This window comes from Grammomys surdaster, unplaced genomic scaffold (assembly GCF_004785775.1).
Source record: "Grammomys surdaster isolate TR1022 unplaced genomic scaffold, NIH_TR_1.0 65, whole genome shotgun sequence".
Classification (NCBI taxonomy): Eukaryota; Metazoa; Chordata; class Mammalia; order Rodentia; family Muridae; genus Grammomys; species Grammomys surdaster.
In genome coordinates, this window is record NW_021604567.1 from 20760699 (window position 1) to 20784281 (window position 23583).

At 37.9% G+C, this 23583-nt stretch overlaps 1 protein-coding gene across 1 annotated transcript in view; it reads left to right on the forward strand.

Moving 5' to 3' along the window:
• Positions 1–215: 215 nt before the first annotated feature.
• The window catches only part of Itgbl1 (integrin subunit beta like 1), a 227139-nt gene continuing 203771 nt past the window's right edge, over positions 216–23583 (forward strand). Inside the window, exon 1 of the mRNA XM_028771860.1 lies at positions 216–427. The gene's annotated coding sequence lies outside the window, so the exon portion shown is untranslated. The remainder of the gene's footprint in view (positions 428–23583) is intronic.

A 23583-nucleotide genomic window follows, 5' to 3' on the forward strand; every position in this document is an offset into this window, starting at 1 on the left:
GTGGCAATCCGCCAAGGAGCAAGAGGCCGTCGCCTCTGTCTACTTGGAAGGTGCTATTTTTAGTCATGTTTAAAACAGCCCTTCAGAGGCTTGCATGGCCCACAGAGAAATGAGGGTGCAGGCTTCTTTTCCACAGTGTGGGCTGGGAGGAGAAGGGGCGGGGTCTGTGTCTGACTGTGGTCTAGCTGTGGCCTCTCTATCTCCTGCAGAAGCCTGTCGGGCGCCCCCTGCAGGCTGTCCCGGGCGGAGTCCGAACGCAGATGTCGTGCACCTGGGCAGCCCCCAGGGAGCGCTCTGTGCCATGACCGTGGCAGGTGTGAGTGTGGAGTCTGCATCTGTCACGTGACTGAACCTGGCACCTACTTCGGGCTACTGTGTGAGTGCCATGAGTGGGTGTGCGAGACCTACGACGGGAAAACCTGTGCAGGTAAGGCAGAGGCGCTGTCCTCTTGGGAGTCAACAGCCTCCAGACAGTGCTATCAGAGATCAAGCTTCTAAGAAACTTTGGCATCATTTATTACAATATTTCTCCTCTTCTGGAGACCTCACTTAAGTAAAAATTATAAATATAAACATATATTATAAACACATGTATTATATAAGCATAATTATAAATGCATATGTATATATAAATATATATTTGATATAAACATATATTTAAATATATAGAATATATATTAATATATACATACATACATTCTACATTTTATTTACCTCTCCTGTGGCTGCTTATCATGGAGTAGATTCTTCATAGCCTTACAACTGGAGTTACCTTGATGGATTCCCTTATCCCTCTGAGACATGTTAATCAACATAACTGAAGATTCTGATCCTCATTTTATAGGAAATATAAAGGTGCCATTTTCCTCAAAATCAAGCAGGCAGGATGCATCTTTGAGCTCAGATTTGCCTTTCACTCTTACGATGTGCTTCACAGACATAGAGGTATATATCTAAAACCATGACAGAAAAACATATTACGAAGTCACATATTTACTTGGGCACATTTTGTTTTAACTGCTTGGAATGCTGAGCTATTGTTTTCTCTTGCACACTTGAAAACATAATTCGAGTTCATCAGAAAGTGTCATTGAAAAGGGTCAGAACCTTTAACCTCTTTAACAATTTTGTGTAACTGAGGCATTTACTTGTGGCTAGGAGCCTGCCTCAGTTAATTTATTGTGACCAATACCCCATTAGCAAAGCCAGCATGATGCATGCCAAACAGGGCTGGGCCGATTAGTAGGAAAACAAAGCAAGTTATTTTACCCTTGAGGCTGCTAGAATTGAGGTGTCCAAAAATAATATCAAGAAATCAAAGCTAAATTTATAATAACAATGTTTTTCCTCAGAACCTGGACCTAAGAGTACATTGGGAGAGTTCTAATTAGGTTGTATGAGACTTGAAAAAGTAATCCTAGAAGATACTCAAAGGAGTACGGGTGCTTCTAGGTGGCTTGTTTCTGAAACCTTGTGAGCGCTATGACTCAACTCTGGTCATATAACTATAATAGCTTCAAGTTTTGTGAGGGGCGCACGTGTAGTCGTCTCGCTGGCAAAAACATACACACACACACACACACACACACCAGAATCCTTCCGTAGAAACACGTTTATTCCCATAAACCAAAATGGTGGTAGAAGACGACCCCCAGCCCTGGGAAAAGCCCTTATATACCCTAGAGCGGCGTAATCATCTCTGATTGGCTGTATACTCGTAGCGCGCCAAACGCCGTGGGATGGGCTTAGCTTTGGCGGGCTTTACCATGGCACATGCGCACTTTATTTGTTTACCAGGAAGAATTATGGCTGACAGCGCCACCTAGCGATGGCGGACTTTGCCAGCACCTGCCGCGGCTCCCAACAAAGTTTGAATTATTAAGGATAGTTCCTTGAAATGAAAGCAAAGCTTTATCTGCATTTCATTCCAAATTCAACAATCATCCAGTCTGTAACCATACTTTGGGATACTTTATTGGGTTCCTTTATGTACCTTCCTACTCCAACCTTATAGAAAGAAACAGAAGGATAGATTCTCCTTAGACTACTTCTTGCTGATTAGAGGCATCTAGTTCCTTTGGGGCAAGTTTGAAATGTATCATCAGGATTTCCAATTTCTTCTTCTTATCTCATTGCTTACAAGAACTTCAGCAGACAGCAGCAGCAGGGGAGCAGCAATGTCCTCTCAAGGGGCTCTGGCATTTTTTAGACCCTCTGAAGAGTCCCCAGAATTCCAAATGTAATCTAGCTTCAGCTGGTAAAATTACGCCCCTTCCTGAGCATGAGATAAATCATAGCTGCTATGATCAATCTGAAGCAGCCCCATATCCCATACCTGGGATTAAAACAAAAACATATAACCATAATATTTTTGTGTTTTTAAAGAAACCAACATTCTCATTATACCAGTCTCTCTGGCTTTACTGCCTCTCGCAAGGCCTTCACAATGTTATGAGTTTAAAAAAAAATCCTGGCTTTTGTTTGATTAAAAAATAAAGTGGTGAGATCTAGATTTTAGCTAGTAAAACTAGAAATGATGGCTGAATGCCATGCCATAAGCTTTCCTGCTAAGGGTCCTGGCTAGAGCCTTGCTGTGAATTTGGCTTGTGATGCTGTCGCCTTGGAGTTCCTTCTCTTTCCTTGGAGGAACTGGTTGTTTACTTATAACATCTTAGTCATTGAATTCCTTCCTTCTTGATACTAAATGCAGGACCAAGTCACATGTTTTCTGTGCTTTTCTGTAAATGGCAAAATCCTTGTTTGTTCACAGCTGAGTGAAATATTTGTGATCATTTGACATTTTTGTTTGCAGATGAATGTACACACTAATGGTGGCCACTGAGATTTCCCTTTAGGGTCTTCTGTGGTATCTGGCCCTGACACTGCTGTGAGCACATTTGCCGGGCTTAGAAAGAATCTGCCTTGCCAGCTCACCCTCTTTTTCTGTGCTTCAGATTTAGCTTCTCCATCCTATTTTCAATTTCACAGTTAGCATGAAAATTTTGGTAAAATAATTCTGTTTTTATTTGTTTGTTTTGTGAATTCATCTGACATTTAACTTGATAAAACCCTGTAAGTGCTTTGTGGAAATATATTAATTGCCAGAGACTTCCTCTTGACTTTGAAGAAAACAAATCCTGCTCTTGTACATAACAGAGTATAGAATCTGTCAGAAAATTTTGTCAGAAAATTTCAGACTTCAAATCCTTGTCCATCTACTATTTGAAATTGGATGTTACTTACGTAAACATCCAAACCTTCATTTCTTCATCTGAAAAAAATAGAAATCTTTAAAAAATATTTACTTTATTTTATGTGTATGAATATTTTGCTGCTTGTCTGCATGACTACATGTAAGTCTGGTTCCTGAAGAGCTCAGAGGCAGGTGTCCAATGCCCTGGAACAGGGGGTATAGATAGTTGTGAGTCACCATCTGGATGCTAGAATCTAATTCAGGTCTTCTGTAAGAGGCTTTTAACTATAGGGCCACCTCTCCAGTACCACAAAATGTGCATCTTAACAGTAATGACCTTATAGAATTGTTATAAAGTTTAATATGTATAAAACATTTCATGCGGTGTCTGACATGAAGTGAATGCTCAAAGCATACTAATGTTTTGACGTGTATAACATTGTTGGTGGACAGGTAAAAAGATACATGGGTAGGCCTGGCCTTATGGTTGTTGGGTATTTGTGGCTGAGATTAATCTAATTTTCTTCACATAGTCAGGGCCTGTTATTGATTTGAGGCTCAAAAGGTCAAGCAAGGATAGCAATTTTGGCCTAGCCTCAAAACATCTGCATTATGCACAGTCTGCCCTTTTAAATCATAGTCAGTTAAGATTCTTATACTGTGAATCATAAGAACAGTGCTTATTTTAGTTTGAGCTGGTTGAAAATGTCCACACTACCACAAATATGTTTCTCCCAATGCCCATGTGTTCATGGTACCTGAATCTGTCTCTCACTTCTGCAGCATACAGATCTGGCCAGTGACACTTCCTGTGGGTATGATGGTTTATTGTGGGATAAACTAATTTTGGTAAATTGTATCTGTGACAGCAGCAGCATCTTTCTTTGCGGGAAAATAAACTTTAGCTTGGTATTTCTAAAGCATCCCCAGATAAACCCCATGAGTAGCAATGGTGTGCTTTATTAAAATAAAATACTGGTTTACTAAAAAGAGTTGCTTTTGAAATGTGTCACTTAAAATTGATCAGTATTTCTTTCATGGGCACAGGTCCCCACAAAAACATGAAAAACTAAAGTACGGTGCTAGAGATGTGGCTTATGGTTAAGAGCACTTGCTGCTCTTATAGAAGACCCAAGTTCAGTTCCCAGCACCCACATCAAGTAGCTCATAGTAACTTGTAACTCCAGCTCCAGGGGAATCTGACACCTTTGTCATCTTAAAAATATAGTGCAACTCGGGAAAACTACTGAATTCAATTTAGGTAACACAAAGTACTGTGTGTTTAGTAGGCTCTCTACTGCTGAAGTGGTTGGAAAGTTGGAGCTATGTGGTTACTTACCATTGGATAGAGTCTATCAGAACTTCCAAGTATATATAATGTACTGTAGGGTATAATTCCAGTGAGGATGCCATTGATCCAGGTATTAAACACTGTGGCTAAAAACTTGTTAAAGAAAGAAAGCAATTGATGTAAAATATTAAAGATAGGAAATTGTTAGGAAAAAAAGACTTGGAATTACAAATATGGAAGAGCTTAGGTAACAGGTGAGATTTGGGAAATATGGATGCACTAGGAATAAGGAAGGGTACACAGGCTTGGCTTGGCTGGATCTTAGCACCATAGGCAAAGTTGCAGGGAAACTGTTGAAAGAAGTTAGAGTTAAAGAAGGTAAATAGAGCAATAAACCTTGATGGAGCTTGTGCCTCTTAAACAACAGCTAGTAGGGACTACATTCTGGAATATAGGAGTGATGGCTTGTGCTCTGGTTCATAGATGCATAAGGGCATGGTGTGAAGTAGAGATTCAGTGGGCAAGAATTTAGTTTAAATGCTGCGCACATTTGCATCCTAAGAGAGAGAGAGAACAAGACAGAATTGGGATGAATTTTAAAGCTATTTAAAAGCATTGCTCTTGTGATTTGGCATTCAAGGGTAAGTGAGATAGTGGATGGAAACTGAGGGAGGTGTGAGTGGATGGGAATGTGATAGAGCAAATGGAATAAGTGGATAAGGGAAAGAGCTAGGTAACTCTTAACCAGTGGCTTACAGCCCTTATTAAAGAACAGTGTTTTTATGTAGAAATGCTATGGAGTGCAGAACTACTGCTTGATGAGACTCTACTTCATTAACAAATAACCTTGGGACTGGATGGAAACCTTGTCTTAACTGTTAACTGGTTTGAATAGAAAACTATGAACCAGTTATTAAATTTCTCTGAATTTTGTGACTTTATGAAGACACTTGTGTCAAATATGATATTCTGAATAATTCCCATGTTTATGTATAAATATGTTTGAGTTATATATGAATTTATTCAGACTATTTAACATTCTTTTTTGTGATTTATTTATTTTTTTAGATTAATTTTTATTGGATATTTTATTTACATCTCAGATGTTATCCCTTTTCCCCATCCCCCACACTCAGAAACCCCATATCCCATCCCCCTCCTCCTGCTGCTATGAGGATATGTTCCTACACATTCACCCACTCCCTCCTCCCCATCTTCGAATTCCCCCACATTGGGCATCCAGCCTTCACTGGACCAAGGACCTCCTCTCCCACCTATGCCCAACAAGGCCATCCTCCCCTACATATACAGCTGGAGCCATGGGTCCCTCCCTATGTGCTTTCAGGCTGGTGGTTGAGGCCCTGGGAGTTTTGGTTACTTGGTATTGTTGCTCTACCCATGGGGTCAAAAACTCCTTCAGCTACCTCTCAATCTTCTCTCTAACTCCTCCATTGAGAACCCCAAGATCAGTTCAATGGTTAGCTTTGAGCATCCATCTCTGAATATGTCAGACTCTGGCAGACCCGTCTCCTGTTAGCATGCACTTCCTGACATTCACATCAGCATCTGCATGGGATGGATACCCAGGTGGAGCAGTCTCTGGATGACAGCCCCTCCTTCAGTTTCTGTCTCATGCTTTGTCTCCATATTTGATCCCATGAGTATTTTGTTACTCCTAAGAAGGACCGAAGCACTCACACTTTTGTCTTCCTTCTTCATGAGCTTCACGTGGTCTGTGAGTTGTATCTTAGGTATTTCGAGCTTTTGGGCTAATATCCATTTACTTATCAGTGAGTGCATACCATGTATGTTCTTTTGTGATTGGGTTACCTCACTCAGGATGACATTTTCTAGCTCCATCCACTTGCCTAAGAATTTCAAGAATTCATTGTTTTTAATAGCTAAGTAATACTCCATTGTGTAAATGTATCACATTTTCTGTATCCATTCTTCTATTGATGGACATCTGAGTTTTTTCCAGCTTCTGGTTATTATAAATAAGGCTGCTATGAACATAGTGGTGCATATGTCCTTGTTGTATATTGGAGTGTCTTCTGGGTATATGCCCAGGAGTGGTATAGCTGGGTCTTCAGGTAATGTTATGTCCAATTTTCTGAGGAACCACCAGACTGGTTTCCAGAGTGGGTGTAACAGCTTGCAATCCCACCAACAATGGAGGAATGTTCATCTTTCTTCACATCCTCACCAGCATCTGCTGTCATCTGAGTTTTTGATCTTAGCCATTCTGATTGGTGTGAGGTAGAATCTCAGGGTTGTTTTGTGCATTTCCTGGTTAAGGATGCTGAATATTTTTTTTTTTTAGGTGCTTTTGGCCATTCTAGTTTCTTCAGTTGAGAATTCTTTGTTTAGCTCTGTATCCCATTTTAATAGGGTTATTTGGTTGTCTGGATTCTAATTTCTTGAGTTCTTTGTATGTATTGTTTACTAGCCCTCTATTGGATGTGGGATTGGTAAAGATCTTTTCCCAATCTGTTGGTTGCTGTTTTGTCCTTTTGACAGTGTCCTTTGCTTTACCGAAGCTTTGCAATTTTATGAGGTCCCATTTGTCAATTCTTGCTTAGAGCATAAGCCATTGGTGTTCTGTTCAGGAACTTTCCCCCTGTGCCCAAGTATTCGAGGCTCTTCCCCACCTTCTCTTTTATTAGTTTTAGTGTATCTGGTTTTGTGTGAAGTTCCTTTATCCACCTGGACTTGATTTTTGTATAAGGAGATAAGAATGGATCAATTTGCATTCTTCTACATTCAGACCTCCAGTTGAAAATGCTGTCCTTTCTCCACTGTACAGTTTTAGCACCTTTGTCAAAGATCAAGTGACCATAGGTGTGTGGGTTCATTTCTGGGTCTTTAATTCTATTCCATTGATCTACCTGCCTGTTTCTGTACAGATACCATGAAGTTTTTATCACTATTGGCTTGTAATACAGCTTGAGGTCAGGGATGGTGATTTCCCCAAAAGTTCTTTTGTTTTCAGAATAGTTTTCATTTTCCTGGGTTTTTTGTTATCCCAAATGAATTTGCAAATTGATCATTCTATCTCTGTGAAGAACTGAGTTGGAATTTTGATGGGGATTGCATTAAATCCGTAGATTGTTCTCTGTAAGATGGTCATTTTTACTATATCAATCCTGCCAATCCCTGATCATGGGCGATCTTTCCATCTTCTGAGATCTTCTTCAATATCTTTCTTCAGAGACTTGAAGTTCTTTCACTTGCTTGGTTAGATTCACACCAAGGTATTTTATATTATTAGTTACTATTGTGAAGGGTGTCATTTTGTTAATTTCTTTCTCAGCCTGTTTATCCTTTGAGTGGAGGAAGGCTAATGATTTGTTTGAATTAATTTTATAGCCAGACACTTTGTTAAAGGTTTGTTGTTGTTGTTGTTGTTGTTTTTTAATCAGGTTTAGGAGTTCTCTGATCAAGATTTTGGGGTCACTTAAGTATACTATCATATCATCTGCAAATAGTGATATTTTGACTTCTTCCTTTCCTGAGGTCACTTATGAATACTATGTATGGCTGACAATGTCTCAGAACTGCCAACAGGGTGTCCAGTCATTCTCAAGCTGCCATATTTGACTATCTTCTGTTGTTTGGCTCCCATAGATTCATGTCTTTGCTCATTATGTTTAGTCAGCTCTCTACCTTTAAGGAGCGTTAGGTCAGACCCTCTTTGTCATGTAAGGTAATCTATTTGTAAGTTACAGAAACATGAAAGTAGATAATTTTTGTGGACTTTCTAATCTAATCACTCTACTATAAACTTATGTGTATGTGAACAGCAAAGGAAAGTTTCTAAGTCCATCAACATCTTAGTTCTGTGTAGGCAGAATAAATTGATAGTCAAAGGTTTTGTGGCTGTGTTGATGTTTGTGATGGTTTCAATATGTTTGTCTCCCACATATTCACATTTTTGAATGCTTGATCACAGGGAGTAGCATTATTAAGAGGTATGGCCTTATTGAAGAGATTTAGAAAATCATTTAATCAAGTATCCTGTTGTAACAGTTCTATCTGATAGTTGTATGAGGTTATTTTTAGAATAAGTATAAATAAGAACAGAAATAAAGGTTTGTTGGAGCTTCTTTTCTCCGTTTCATCCAGAGTGAGTGGTTTTTTTTTTTTTCTGTATGCCTGATTCTTTATCTTTTCCTTCCTCTCTATCTCACAAAGAGTTAATGAAATTTGAGCCACTCACCTGATCAGCAAGGGCCTGAGTGTTAAAAAAACAAAGAGCCCTAATGACTTATTTCCTTTCCTTAATCTCTTGCTGCTAACAGTGGAATTTAAATTACCAGAAGCCAGCAGCTTTTGGCCTTGGAATAGCAAAGAGCTAAAGAAAGAGAAAATTTATCAAAAATAAGGTACATTTGCCCCCATAATTGCAACTTTTTCTCTGGCAACTGCTAACACCACTCATCACTGACTGCCTCAGTCTACCCTGGATGCTAGGCAAGTCATCAGCAGTGGTGAAGAGCTTTTCCTATTCTGTGGACTGCCATTTTGTCCTTTTGATAGTATCCTTTTCCTTATAGAAAATTTAGGTCTCGTTTATTAATTGTTGATCTTAGTGCATGAACTGTTGGTGTTTTCTTCAGGAAGTTGTCTCCTGTGCTAATGCACTGAAGGCTATTTACTTGCTTTCTCTTCTATCATGTTTAGTGTACCTGGTTTTATGTTGACTGTGAACTGTTATTTTGCCCTTTTGTTGCCTGTGCTAATGCATTCAAGGCTATTCACTACTTTCTCTTTTATCATGTTTCCTGTACCTGGATTTATGTTGAAGTCTTTGATCTATTTGGACTTGAGTTTTGTGCAAGGTGACAGATGTGGATCTATTTGCATTCTTCTACATGCAGACATCCAGTTAGACTAGCACCATTTATTGAAGATGTTTTCTTTTGTCATTATATAATTTTGGTTTCTTTGTCAACTATTGAGTGTCCAGAGGTGTTTAGATTTACTTCTGTGTCTTCAATTTGATTCCATTGAAAAATGTTTCTGTTTTTATGCCAATACCATGCAGTTTTTATTATAGCTCTGTAGTAAAGCTTGAAATAAGGGATAGTAATATCTTCAAAAGTTCTCTAATTGTACAAAATTGTTTTAGCTATTCTGCTTGTTTGCTTGTTTTCATATAAAGTGGAGTATTATTCTTTCAATGTCTGTAAAGGATTGTGTTGGAAATTTGATGGTAATTACATTGAATTTTTTGATTGATTTTGCTAAGATAACGATTTTTACTATGTTAATCCTAAGATCCACAAACATGAGAGATCTTTCCATCTCCATCGTCTGACATATTCTTAAATTTCTTTCTTCAAAGTCTTGAAGTTCTTGTCATATAGTTTTTTCACTTGCTTGGTTTGTGTTACACCTTTTATATTATTTGTGGCTATTTGAGGGTTTTATTTCCCTTATTTCTTTCTTAGCCTATTTACTGTTTGAATATAGGAGGCCTACTAATTTTTGTTTGAGTTAAGTTTGTATCCAGGTGTTCATCAGCTGTAGCAGTTTCCTGGTAGAACTTTTGGAGTTCCTTATGTATGCTATCCTGTAATATGTGAATAGTGATACTTAAACTTCCTTCTTTCCAATTTGTATCACTTTGATGTTTAGTTGTCTTGATGCTCTAGCTAAAACTTTAAATGCTACATTGAATTGATACGGAGAGAGTATACAGCCTCATCTTGTTTTTGATTTTTGTGAAATTGCTTTTATGTTTCTCTCTATTTAGTTTGATGTTTCCTATTAGCTTGCTGTATATTGACTTTATTATGTTTAGGTATGTGCCTTGTATCATTGATCTTTCTTTCATCATGAAGAGGTGTTGAATTTTGTCAAAGACTTTTTCAACATTTAATGAGATGATCATGTGTGCTTTTTCCCCAGTTTGTTTATACAATGGATTATATTGACAGATTTTTGTAAATTGAACCATCCCTGCATCTCTGGGATGAAGCTTACTTGATCATGGTGGATGATCTTTTAAATCTGTGCTTGGATTCAGTTTCCAAGTATTTTATTGAGTACTTTTGCAGCTTTTAATATTCTTTCTTTGTTCTGTACATTTAGTGTTTTTATTATTATATGGCATGAGGACTTTCTTTTCTGGTCCAATCTAATTGGTGTTCTATAAGATTCTTGTATGTTTATAGGCATGTCTTCATATAGGTTAGGAAATTTTTTTCTATGAGTTTGTTGAAAATATTTCCTGGTCCTTTGAGCTGGAAATAATCATCTTCTACTCCTATTATTCATAGATTTGGTCTTTTCATAGTGTCCCCAATTTCCTGGGTATTTTGTATCGGAAGTTCTTTGTATTTCACATTTTCTTTGACTGATGTATCAGGTTCTTCTACCATATCATCAATGTCTGAGATTAGCTCTTCTATTTCTTATATTCTATTGCTGATGCTTGTATCTGTAGTTTCTGTTCTCTTACCTAGCTTTTCCAACTTCAAGATCCCATCAGTTAGTGTTTTCTTTATTAATTCTATTTGCATTTCCAGGTCTTCAACAATTTTATTCATTGATTTCCTGTTTCCATTTTTCTGAAATTCTTTAAAAGATTTATTCATTTCTTTTTTAAAGGCCTCTATAATCTTCATAAGATTGCACATAAGGTTATTTTCTTGTATTTCAGTAGTGTTAGACTATCCAGGCCTTTCTGTAGAAGAATAGCTGGGCTCTGGTAGTGCCGTATTGACCTGGCTGTTGTGGATTGTGTTCTTATGCTGGCCTCTAGTCCTCTGGGGTTGGGGTTAGTTTATCTTTGTTAAATGGGTGGATTTTTGAAATTTTGTTTTGTTTGTTTTGTTTGGGGGGGTTGTTTCTTGTTTTGTTGTTGTTTTGTTTTATTTTGTTTTTAGTTGTTTTTCCCTTGTTTCTGTATCTTCTCTGATATTCTGGCCTGAGTTGGCTGGGGTTCTGGTAATCTAGTAGAAAGTCTCTGCTGAGATATTTGTGAACTGCATAATTGATAAGGTTTTGGGTATCTACATTGCCTCAAGGCTCCCTAGAACGAGCATGGCCTCTAGGAAAGAGTCTTCTTCTAGAATTGTGGGCCAGAATATGGACCTCAAGGGATGGGGTGCAGTTTAGGGTTGTTGGTTGTGCTTTTCAGGAGTTATCAGGCAGAGAATAGAATATTATCTGGGTTCCTAGTGCAGTTGTGGTCTATGGCCAAGCAGCTGAGATTGTGGGCAGGAATATGGAATTCAGGGGATGGGGTCAGAATAAATAACCTTATTTTGACACTCATTTTATACTAAAAATACACTAGTAAAATAATTTCACTGAATATAATGGCTTGGCATATGACTCTCTCAAACTATCAGTCGATTTATTGTATGTTTTGTTTTGATACAGGATTTTGTATTCTGGGCTCCAGTTTAAAATTATCCTCGTATACAAGTGTCAGCTTCCATAAAAAGGTATACCTAGCTTCCTGGCACTCTGGATTTGCACATTTGTATATACATTTCCATGAGCATGAGCTGGGCTTTCAGATATACAGGAAGGAGTTCCATATACAAGAAAGTGATGTTACAGCTGCCTTCCTTATTTTCTGATCTTGGCAAAAAGGAGCTTCAGACAGACCAGTGAAACTAGGAGAGCAACAGATTTTTGTCCTTTGAGAAATTTAGTTCCCCAGGTTAGACTGGGATTCAAGGGCTAGAATCAGACCTGAGAGAGAGGAGTCTTGTACATTTGGGACCAGGGTGCTGAAGGGATTTTCTGTGGTGTTTTTAGGCCTCTTCACAGGTGAATTCTCAAGCTATTTTCCATTAACTCTTAAATTGGGAAAGATAGAGAGCTGGAAGAAGGTTACAAATCTCATTTTCTCTGGAAAAAGAGTGCTTTGTCTTTTCAAGAATCACATTTCCTGGCAAATAAGAAACTGTATCTTGTAATAGAAATCACTCTTTCATCTATTCCAAATAATCTTACTTAGGGTTGGGTAGAAGAATGATGGCTTTATAAAGGGAATAGAAGAAAAGGATTTTATAAGGACAGTGGCCTGACCTTGTCCCACCTTAGTCTTTTCTCATGCTGTAAAATAAGAGTCACTGCTCCAAGACCTATCATAGTAATTGTCTACGAAGAGTTACTGGTTCAAACAGCAAATTATTCTAAGTACATAGTTAACCACCGGAGTTTCCTAATTTGTTATTTTACCAGGAGATTTCTCCAGGAAAGACAGGCTAATGCACATTTTAAGAAGTCAACGAGTCTAAGAATTACTTCAGATTTCTCTTATGGTAAAGCAGTAACTATATACATTTATTACTGAGTTCATGGAGAAGAGTGAGGAGCCAAAATCAGAAAATCAAAACACTATAAGTGTATTTCTTAATTGATGATTATTGCATTCTCAAAGCTACTATTATCTGCTGTGCAGAATAGTTACACAAAACTAGTTATTTTTCTAAATAAAATGACTTGGCTGTTTAAGCCTTTTCCTCTACAAAATACAAAATAAAAGTTATAGAATTTTATTTTCTCAGTCAACATCAGTAGTTACATGACCTAAAGCTAATCCATTTGTTTCAAGAAAGAAAATATTTGATATAGTGGATAAAGTTTTCTCAATTGCCTGATTGAGTGAATTGAAGTCTAGGATTTAATGCTGAGTTGGTAACACAAAAGAATAGTGAAAATAATCAACTTATGTTTTCATATGCTTTGTTGGATATATATTCAATTTTTACAACTTTTAAGAAGTGGCAAATATAATTGTTTGACAGCTATTCTGAGAAACAGTGAGTAGAAATTTTCCCTTCCTAAGACCAATATAAGGATTATCTTGAAGGACATTATTAGAGTGAAATTACATATTTAGGGCAAATATTTTCACAGAGTTTTGGAGAACTAAAATACAGACAGATTTTCAGGGAGCCTCATTTTACATTTTAAGATCAAATGTGTCCTGTTTTTCCTCTAGAAAAGTAAATGTTGATTCTCATTTCTGTCCTTTGTTAGTGAATGTACATAAAAGCTTAAACATGGGAAAAGGAATTCTTTTTGCATGTGATGTTCAAAGGAGTCACAATAACAGAATTACTGATACATGATTTCTTGGCAATCTGCCATTCTCCTTATCTATAAAAGTAAAAGAGAAAAAAAAGAAAGAAAAAAAAGAAAATGTAGGTGGTTGAATCTGTGTACTTGTTCTCATGAACAGAGACTTCCTTACTTTGTCTGTGATGGATTTTTTAGCTTTTATGAATGTCACATTAGAAACATCCTCTTTAGCTCTTATAATATTAAAGCCAGGAAACTTAAAAATTAAGCTACATTGTCGTGCTAGGCTTGCGGGGGTCGCAGGGGTCGCGGGCCGGGGTGGGGGCGGCACTTCCCGGCGGGACTCAGCAGCACAGGCGAGCGGAGGATGTGGGTCAAAGCTAATTCATCATAAAGGTTTACTTTATATGTTGGATGCATATGTTGAACTTTGGGCCAGATGGGGGACATGCTGAATAATGTCACTCCTCAGCCTTCCTGGATTCCTGAAAATATCTTCCTGCATTTCAAATGGCCCTGCTGACAGGTGACATACCACTTTAAGACACAAGTGACAGAATAATGACCTATCATAGTACAGACTTCACTGAGTTAAATGAGTTTTCCCTCTGTTGGGAAGCTAAGAGGCTGATTTGGATAGGACAGAAACATCAAAGCAGACTGCCTGTGATAACTCACAGGAACAGGAAATAATACAAAAATGCTCTTTGTTTCCACCAAGTTTGTTCCTTATTGTGGGTCTTTTTGGAGTTACTTAATTTCATTGAGACTGTTGCGTTGAAACCACGACACATTTATAACATCTTTATGATGTGTCATCTAGGGAAGGATGGAACTATCTTAGGTTTGGACTGTGTTTTGTTGGATGCAGAGATGTTATCTGAGCGTGACTGAATCTGATGACTCTGGGTAGCATAGAGGAGTGGGAAACGCCTGTTTACCTGCATCTGTGTTGAGGAGGGGAATCCTGTGATCTTTAGCTCATCTTGAAAGCTCTACTTTCATTGAGGTTTTTAAGAACTTTTCTTCCAATGATAATTATTGCTGTATGTGTATTTCAGTTCTCTTTCTATGTGAATCTAACCAAACATGGATCCGAAACTTATTCAGGAAAAAGGCATTCTTAAACTAAATTCTGTTGTTATTTTTTGAAAAATACAGAATGACCACTATTTATGTATCATTTGTATTCACTGTATTGCATCATGTTATATGTAGTATAAAGAGGATTTAAAAGTTTATGGAAAGATATATGCATGCTATATGCAAATTCTGTGTACTTCATGTATAGATTTGAGTATTCATTTATTTATGTTCACATAAGCTCCTGAAACAGCTTCCCACAGATACCAAGAAAGACTGTATTTAATTATTGCACAGTGCCTACAACCTATTGTAACACAGGCAGCAGTATTTTATAAAATTGAGTCCTTAATTTCCCAACAACTCAATATAGTTCTTTATAAACACAACAAGTTACCTTGTAGCTGTGTGGTTATCAAGAACTGAGTAGTCCGCATTTCTCACTGTGTGCCAGAGAGATAAGGTGTAGAAGGTGAGAACCCTGAGTTGAATGATGTTGTATGGCAGCACTAGAAAGAGAATAACAAATTATTTTTCTAAGTAAAAGAGGATGAAAAATTGAATTGTTTGAATGTTTAGTCCTCAGTTGGTAGAACTATTTTGGAAGGACTGTGAAAGGTGGAATTGTTAGAGGAGGCATATTACTTAATGGTAGGCTTCGAGGCTTCCAAAGCCCATACCAGCCTCAGTATCTCTCTTTGCCTGCTGTCTATGGGTCAGGGTGTATCTCTTAACTACCTCTCTAGTACCATGCCTTCCCATCTGTCTACTTGCTGCCAAAGTTCTAACCATAATGATAATAGATTAATACTCTGAAGCTAAGTAATGCCCTATTTAAATATTTTCTTCTATATGTTTCCTTGGTCATGTTGTCTCTTTGTAGCACTAGAATAGTAACTAAGACATAGAACAAACTAAAAAAGAGAAAGAAATGAAGAAAGAAAGACAATATTATTAATAACAATGGAGCTTGTACATTTATCGTGAGTTTTAAATAAGACATTGCTAATTCTCGTCACACTTAATGATTGCTTTATTTATTTTGCATGGAGATAAAATCTTGGAAATCATCTCATCACACTAAAGATAAAGACAAACATCTGTGAGAGATTAAATGAAGTGTTTAAGATCCACATTATTTGATATCCAAGTGGTACAACCCTCTATTCTTATTAGGTTAAACCATTCCAAATGATGCACCAAGTAACAGATGCACAAAGGTATTAAATCTTCTCTCTGCAAGTTTGAATGACCATATACAGTATCAAACTACAATTATTAAATACCATTTTTATGCATGACAATTTAAGAGGCAGATTAGTGAGAAAATGGAAAAAGAACTGTCCGGGTTGAAATGTTGGTTCAGTTTATTTTGAACTGTGAGATTTGAGAAAATAAACTGATTTCCTTGTGCATCTATTTCCTCCTCATATTGTTATTGTGTGTATAAAGACTCAGAAAAACAATCCATGACATACAACGAGGGCTCAACAGAAGTTACTCTTACTACTGTTGTCACCTTTATGAACTCATTCCCAATCCAATTATGTTGTATACTCCTCAAGCATAGTAATATATTTTACAATATTGTATTTCTGGACCACTCCCAATTCAGTGACTTATAAAACATGAATATTTATATCTCATTGTTGAAGATATATTCTGACAACATTAAAGCCAGAGTCCAGGTTTCAGGCTGATGTAGATTTACACATGATTCACACGACCTTGCTTTCATCGTGGAAGATGACTGGAAGGCAAAAGCAAGAAGAAATATGTGTGGTCTCTCAGAACTCTCATTCAGAACTCCTTACTTTCACTGTACAACACTAGATCTATGGGCAAAAGCAATCACCAGGTAAGTTCAGATACTTGTGCTGGGTATGGGAGTATTGCTCAAGAAACTATTCTATCAGTCAGATGATATTTCACAAGGTCCTATACTTACATAAAGCAATACTGCCAACAAATAGCTGTTTAGAGAGGGATGATCTTCTCCAGATACAAGCCCCTTCATAGGTTATCCAATTCTAAGTAGTCAATTCTAAATGCATGTATATACCAGCAACACTAAATGGACTCTATAGGATGTGTGTGTGTGTAACAATAGTAATTTTAGATGAGGTCATGAATTGAAGATGGAGTTGGGACGTAGACAGGACAAAAGATGAAAGAGAGAAAAGGTATAGTTATTCAAAAGACCTTTGCTTAGATATACCCAGTAGTTTCCCACTTATGTACCATCTATGTAATCCTTCTGCAAATGTGCTGAAGATTCCACAAAGCATAGAAGCAGATAACTCCAATTACTGTCACATGTCAGAGATAGGCTCAATTTCCAGATGCCATTCACTAACTCAAGTATTCTTTCTTAAGTTATTATTGAATTTTCACACATTTTCTACCTTAAAAGAATTTCCTTCTTTAAAGATGACCCTTTCACTTTATTATTAATATCATATATTTTTGAAAATCAAAGTCATTGCTCTTACATAGCTTTTTAAGTAAAATGATGTTGATGTTCTTAAATTAGTAGGTGATCATTTTATCCAGGAGTGGGTAATTAGACATGCAAGTAAATGGGAAAATAAGAAAGCCCTGGTGTAGACTCTTGTCCCCTTTATCATATGTTCCATTTCTTCATCACCTCCTTTTCAAAAGAAAGCTGAGATAAATCAGGAACTCTATGTCCTACATAGCCTAATATCACATGGAAAGACTTTCTCAATGGAGAGTGGATTGCAGTTCTGATGAGCTTCTCTCTGTCCTCATCAATCACTATTCTTTTCCAAAGTGGCATACTTGTATTTATTTATCTATTTATTTATTTTTTTTAAAGTTTGATCTCTTTATTATGTTATCCTTAGTGTACATTCACTGTCTTTACATATGGTAACTTTAACATTGATGGATTCTTTTGTTTTGTTTTGTTTTGTTTTTTTCTTTTTTTTTTTTATTGGATGATTTATTTACATTTCCTATGTTGTCCCCTTACCCCATCCCCCACCACCCCCTCGGAACCCCCAATCCCCTCGCCCCTTCTCCTTCTCTGTGGATGTAACCTCTATCTACACCCCCCCACTCCCACCTCCCCACCCTCAAAATTCCCACCCCCTGGGGCATCCAGCCTTCATGAGGTCAAGGTTCTCTTCTTCCACCTATGCCCAGCAGGGCCCTCCACTTTTACATATTCAGCTGAAGCCCTGGATCCCCCACTAAGTGCTCCCAGGCTGGTGGTTTAGACCCTGGGAGCTGTGGTTGGTTGGTATTGTTGCTCTCCTCATGGTGCCACAAACCCTTTCAGCTCCTTCAGTCTTCACTCTAACTCCTCTATTGAGAACCCCATGATCAGTTCAATGGCTAGTTGTGAGCATCTGCCTCTGAATATGTCTGACTCTTGAAGGCCTCTGAGGAGATATCCATATCAGGCTCTTATCAGCATGCACTTCCTGTCTTCCACATCAGCATCTACCTTTGGTGATTGCACATGGGATAGATACTCAGGTGGGGTGGTCTTGAGACGGCCTCTCCTTCAGTTTCTGTCCCTCACTTTGTCTCCATATTTGCTCCCTTGAGTATTTTGTTGCTCCTTCTAAGAAGGACCGAATCACCCTCACTTGGTCTTCCTTCTTTATGGACTTCATGTGGCCTGTGAGTTGCATCTTGGGCATTTCAAGGTTCTAGGCTAATATCCAATAATCAGTGAGTGAATACCATGTGTGTTCTTTTGTGATTGGCTTACCTCACTCAGGATGATAATTTCTAGTTCCATCCATTTACCAAGGAACCTCTCGAATTCATTGTTTTTAATAGCTGAGTAATACTCCATTGTGTAAATATACCACATTTTTTGAATCCATTCCTCAGTTGAAGGACATCTGGGTTCTTTCCAGCTCCTGGCTATTATAAATAAGGCTGCTATGAACATAGTTGAGCATATGTCCTTGTTATATGTTCGAGCATCTTCTGGGTATATGCCTAGGAGTGGTATAGCTGGATCCTCGGGTAATGCTATGTCCAATTTTCTGAGGAACTGCCAGACTGATTTCCAAAGTGGTTGCACCATCTTGCAGTCCCACCAACAATGGAGGAGTGTTCCTCTTTCTCCACACCCTGGCCAGCATCTACTATCACCTGAGCTTTAATCTTAGCCATTCTGACTGGTGTGAGATGGAATCTCAGGGTTGTTTTGATTTGCATTTCCCTGACGACTAAGGATGCTGAACATTTCTTTAGGTGCTTCTCGGCCATTCGAGTTTCTTCCGTTGAAAATTCTTTGTTAAGCTCTATACCCCATTTTTTAATAGGGTAATTTGGTTGTCTGGAGTCTAATTTCTTGAGTTCTTTGTATATATTGGATATTAGCCCTCTATCAGATGAAGGATTGGTAAAGATCTTTTCCCAATTTGTTGGTTGTCATTTTGTCCTATTGACAGTGTCCTTTGCCTTACAGAAACTTTGCAATTTTATGAAGTCCCATTTGTCAATTCTCGATCTTAGAGCATATGCCATTGGAGTTCTGTTCAGGAACTTTTCCCCTGTGCCCAAGTATTCCAGGCTTTTCCCCACCTTCTCTTCTATTAGTTTCAGTGTATCTGGTTTTATGTGGAGGTCCTTTATCCACATAGACTTGAGCTTTGTACAAGGGGATAAGAATGGATCAATTTTCATTCTTCTACATGTTGTCTTCCAGTTGAACCAGCACCATTTGTTGAAAATGCTGTCCTTTTTCCACTGGACAGTTTTAGCTCCTTTGTCAAAGATCAAGTGACCATAGGAGTGTGGGTTCATTTCTGGGTCTTCAATTCTATTCCATTGATCTTCCTGCCTGTCTCTGTACCAATACCAGGTAGTTTTTATCACTATTGCTCTGTAGTACAGCTTGAGGTCAGGGATGGTAATTCCTCCAGAAGTTCTTTTATTGTTGAGAATAGTTTTCGCTATCCTGGGTTTTTTGTTATTCCATATGAATTTGAGAATTTCCTTTTCTAACTCTGTGAAGAATTGAGTTGGGATTTTAATGGGGATTGCATTGAATCTGTAGATTGCTTTTGGCAAGATGGCCATTTTTATTATATTAATCCTGCCAATCCATGAGCATGGGAGATCTTTCCATCTTCTGAGATCTTCTTCAATTTCTTTCTTCAGAGACTTGAAGTTCTTGTCATACAGGTCTTTCACTTGCTTGGTTAGATTCACACCAAGGTATTTTATATTATTTGCAACTATTGTGAAGGGTGTCATTTCCCTAATTTCTTTTTCAGTCTGTTTATCTTTCATGTAGAGGAAGGCTACTGATTTGTTTGAGTTGATTTTATAACCAGCCACTTTGCTGAAGTTGTTTATCAGGTTTAGGAGTTCTCTGGTGGAAGTTTGGGGGTCACTTAAGTATACTATCATATCATCTGCAAATAGCGATATTTTGACTTCTTCCTTTCCTATTTGTATCCCTTTGACTTCTTTTAGCTGTCTAATTGCTCTGGCTAAGACTTCCAGTACTATATTGAATAGGTAGGGGGAGAGTGGGCAACCTTGTCTAGTCCCTGATCTTAATGGGATTGCTTCAAGTTTCTCTCCATTTAGCTTGATGTTGGCTACTGGTTTGCTGTAAATTGCTTTTACTATGTTTAGGTAGGGGCCTTGAATTCCTGATCTTTCCAAGACTTTTATCATGAAGGGATGTTGAATTTTGTCAAATGCTTTCTCAGCATCTAGTGAGATGATCATGTGGTTTTTTTCTTTAAGTTTGTTTATATAGTGGATTACATTGATGGATTTCCGAATATTGAACCATCCCTGCATTCCTGGGATAAAACCTACTTGATCATGATGGATGATTGTTTTGATGTGGTCTTGGATTCGGTTTGCTAGAATTTTATTGAGTATTTTTGCATCGATGTTCATAAGGGAGATTGGTCTGAAGTTCTCTTTCTTTGTCGGGTCCTTGTGGGGTTTGGGTATGAGTGTAATTGTAGCTTCATAGAACGAATTGGGTAGTGTTCCTTCTGTCTCTATTTTGTGGAATAGTTTGAAGAGAATTGGTATTAGGTCTTCCTTGAAGGTCTGATAGAATTCAGCAGTAAAACCATCTGGTCCTGGGCTTTTTTTAGTGGGGAGGCTTTTGATGACTGCTGCTATTTCCTGAGGGGTTATGGGACTATTTAGATGGTTTATCTGCTCCTGGTTTAACTTCGGTACCTGGTATCTGTCTAGGAAATTGTCCATTTCATCCAGGTTTTCCAGTTTTGTTGAGTATAGGCCTTTGTAGTAGGATCTGATGATTTTTTGAATTTCTTCAGTTTCTGTTGTTATGTCTCCCTTTTCAGTTCTGATTTTATTAATTTGGATACTGTCTCTGTGCCCTCTGGTTAATCTGGCTAAGGGTTTATCTATCTTGTTGATTTTCTCAAAGAACCAACTCCTGGTTTTATTGATATTTTGTATTGTTCTTTCTGTTTCTATTTGGTTGATTTCAGCCCTGAGTTTGATTATTTCCTGCCTTCTACTCCTCCTGGGTGTATTTGCTTCTTTTTGTTCTAGAGCTTTTAGTTGTGCAGTCAACTTGTTAGTGTGTGCTCTTTCCAGTTTCTTTTTGTAGGCACTTAGAGCTATGAGCTTTCCTCTTAGCACTGCCTTCATGGAGTCCCACAAGTTTTGGTATGATGTGTCCTCATTTTCATTGAATTCTAAAAAGTCTTTTATTTCTTTCTTTATTTCTTCCTTGACCAAGTCATCATTGAGTAGAGAGTTGTTCAGTTTCCATGTGTACGTGGGTTTTCCATTGTTTTTGTCATTATTAAAGACCAGTCTTAGTCCGTGGTGATCTGATAAGATGCAAGGGATTATTTCAATCTTTTTGTATCTGTAGAGGCTTGTTTTGTGACCAATTATATGGTCTATTTTGGAGAAGGTACCATGAGGTGCTGAGAAAAAGGTATATTCTTTTGTTTTAGGATGAAATGTTCTATAGATGTCTGTTAAGTCCATTTGGTTCATAACTTCTGTTAATTTCAAAGTGTCTCTGTTTAGTTTCTGTTTCCATGATCTGTCCATTGCTGACAGTGGGGTGTTAAAATCCCCCACTATTATTGTGTGAGGTGTAATGTGTGTTTTGAGCTTTAGTAAAGTTTCTTTTATGTATGTAGGTGCCCTTGCATTTGGAGCATAGATGTTCAGAATTGAGAGTTCACCTTGGTAGATTTTTCCTTTGATGAGTATGAAGTGTCCTTCCTTATCTTTTTTGATTAATTTTGGATGGAAGTCGATTTTATTTGATATTAGAATGGCTACTCCAGCTTGTTTCTTGGGACCATTGGCTTGGAAAATTGTTTTCCACCCTTTTATTCTGAGGTAGTGTCTGTCTTTGTCACTGAGGTGCGTTTCTTGTATGCAGCAAAATTCTGGGTCTTGTTTGTGTATCCAGTCTGATAGTCTGCGTCTTTTTATTGGGGAATTGAGACCATTGATGTTAAGAGATATTAAGGAAAAATGATTGTTGCTTCCTGTTATTTTTTTTATTAGAGGTAAAGTTATGTTTGTATCTTTTTTGGGGGTTGTTGGAAGATTACTTACTTGCTTTTCCTAGGTTGTAGTTTCCCTCCTTGTGTTGGCATTTTCCATCAATTATCCTTTGAAGTGCTGGGTTTGTGGGAAGATATTGTGCAAATTTGGTTTTGTCATGGAATATCTTGGTTTCACCATCTATAGTGATTGAGAGTTTTGCTGGGTATAGTAATCTGGGCTGGCAATTGTGTTCTCTTAGTGTCTGTATGATGTCAGTCCAGGCTCTTCTGGCTTTTATAGTCTCTGGTGAGAAGTCTGGTGTAATTCTTATAGGTCTGCCTTTATATGTTACTTGACCTTTTTCCCTTACTGCTTTTAGTATTTTTTCTTTGTTTTGTGCATCTGATGTTTTGATTATTATGTGACGGGAGGTATTTCTTTTCTGGTCTAGTCTATTTGGTGTTCTGTAGGCTTCTTGTATGTTTATGGGCATCTTGTTCTTTAGGTTAGGGAAGTTTTCCTCAATAATTTTGTTGAAGATATTTACTGGCCCTTTAAGTTGGGAATCTTCATTCTCATCTATACCTATTATCCTTAGGTTTGGTCTTCTCATTGTGTCCTGGATTTCCTGGATGTTTTGAGTTAGGAGTTTTTTGCATTTTGCATTTTCTTTGACAACTGTGTCAATATTTTCCACCGTATCTTCTGCATTTGAGATTCTCTCTTCTATCTCTTGTATTCGGTTGGTGATGCTTGCGTCTGTGACTCCTGATCTCTTTCTTAGGTTTTCTATCTCCATGGTTGTTTCCCTTTGAACTTTCTTTATTGTTTCTATTTCTAGTTTCAGATCCTGAATGTTTTCGTTTAATTCCTTCTTTGTGTTTTCTTCCATTTCTTTAAGGGATTTCTGTGATTCCTCTTTAAGGGCTTCTATCTGTTTACTTGTACTCTCCTGTATTTCTTTAACGGAGTTACTTAATTCCTTCTTATAATCCTCTATCATCATCATGAGAAGTGATTTTAATTCTGAATCCTGCTTTTCAGGTGTGATGGGGTGTTCAGGGCTTGCTATATTGGGAGAATTGGGCACTGATGATGCCAAGAAACTTTGGTTTCCGTTGCTTATGTTCTTGCGCTTGCCTTTCGCCATCTGGTTAACTCTAGTGGTACCTGCCCTCACTGTGTAAAACTGGAGTCTGTATTTCCAGTTATCTTGCTTATTGCAGAGCTCCTCAGAGTCCAGAGGTCTCTGTGGTCTTATGCTCCTAATCTCCTGGGTGGAATAACTCCTGGGACTCAGGCCACCTCTTGGATCTGGAAATCCTTCTGCTCTGAGTGCAGTGGGTCCTCGATGACTCAGGATTCAGTTTCAGCTGCTCTGAGTGCAGTGGCTCCAGCTGCTCTGAGTGCAGTGGCTCCTGGATGACTCAGGATTCAGTTTCTCAACAGGACAGGAGCAGACCGA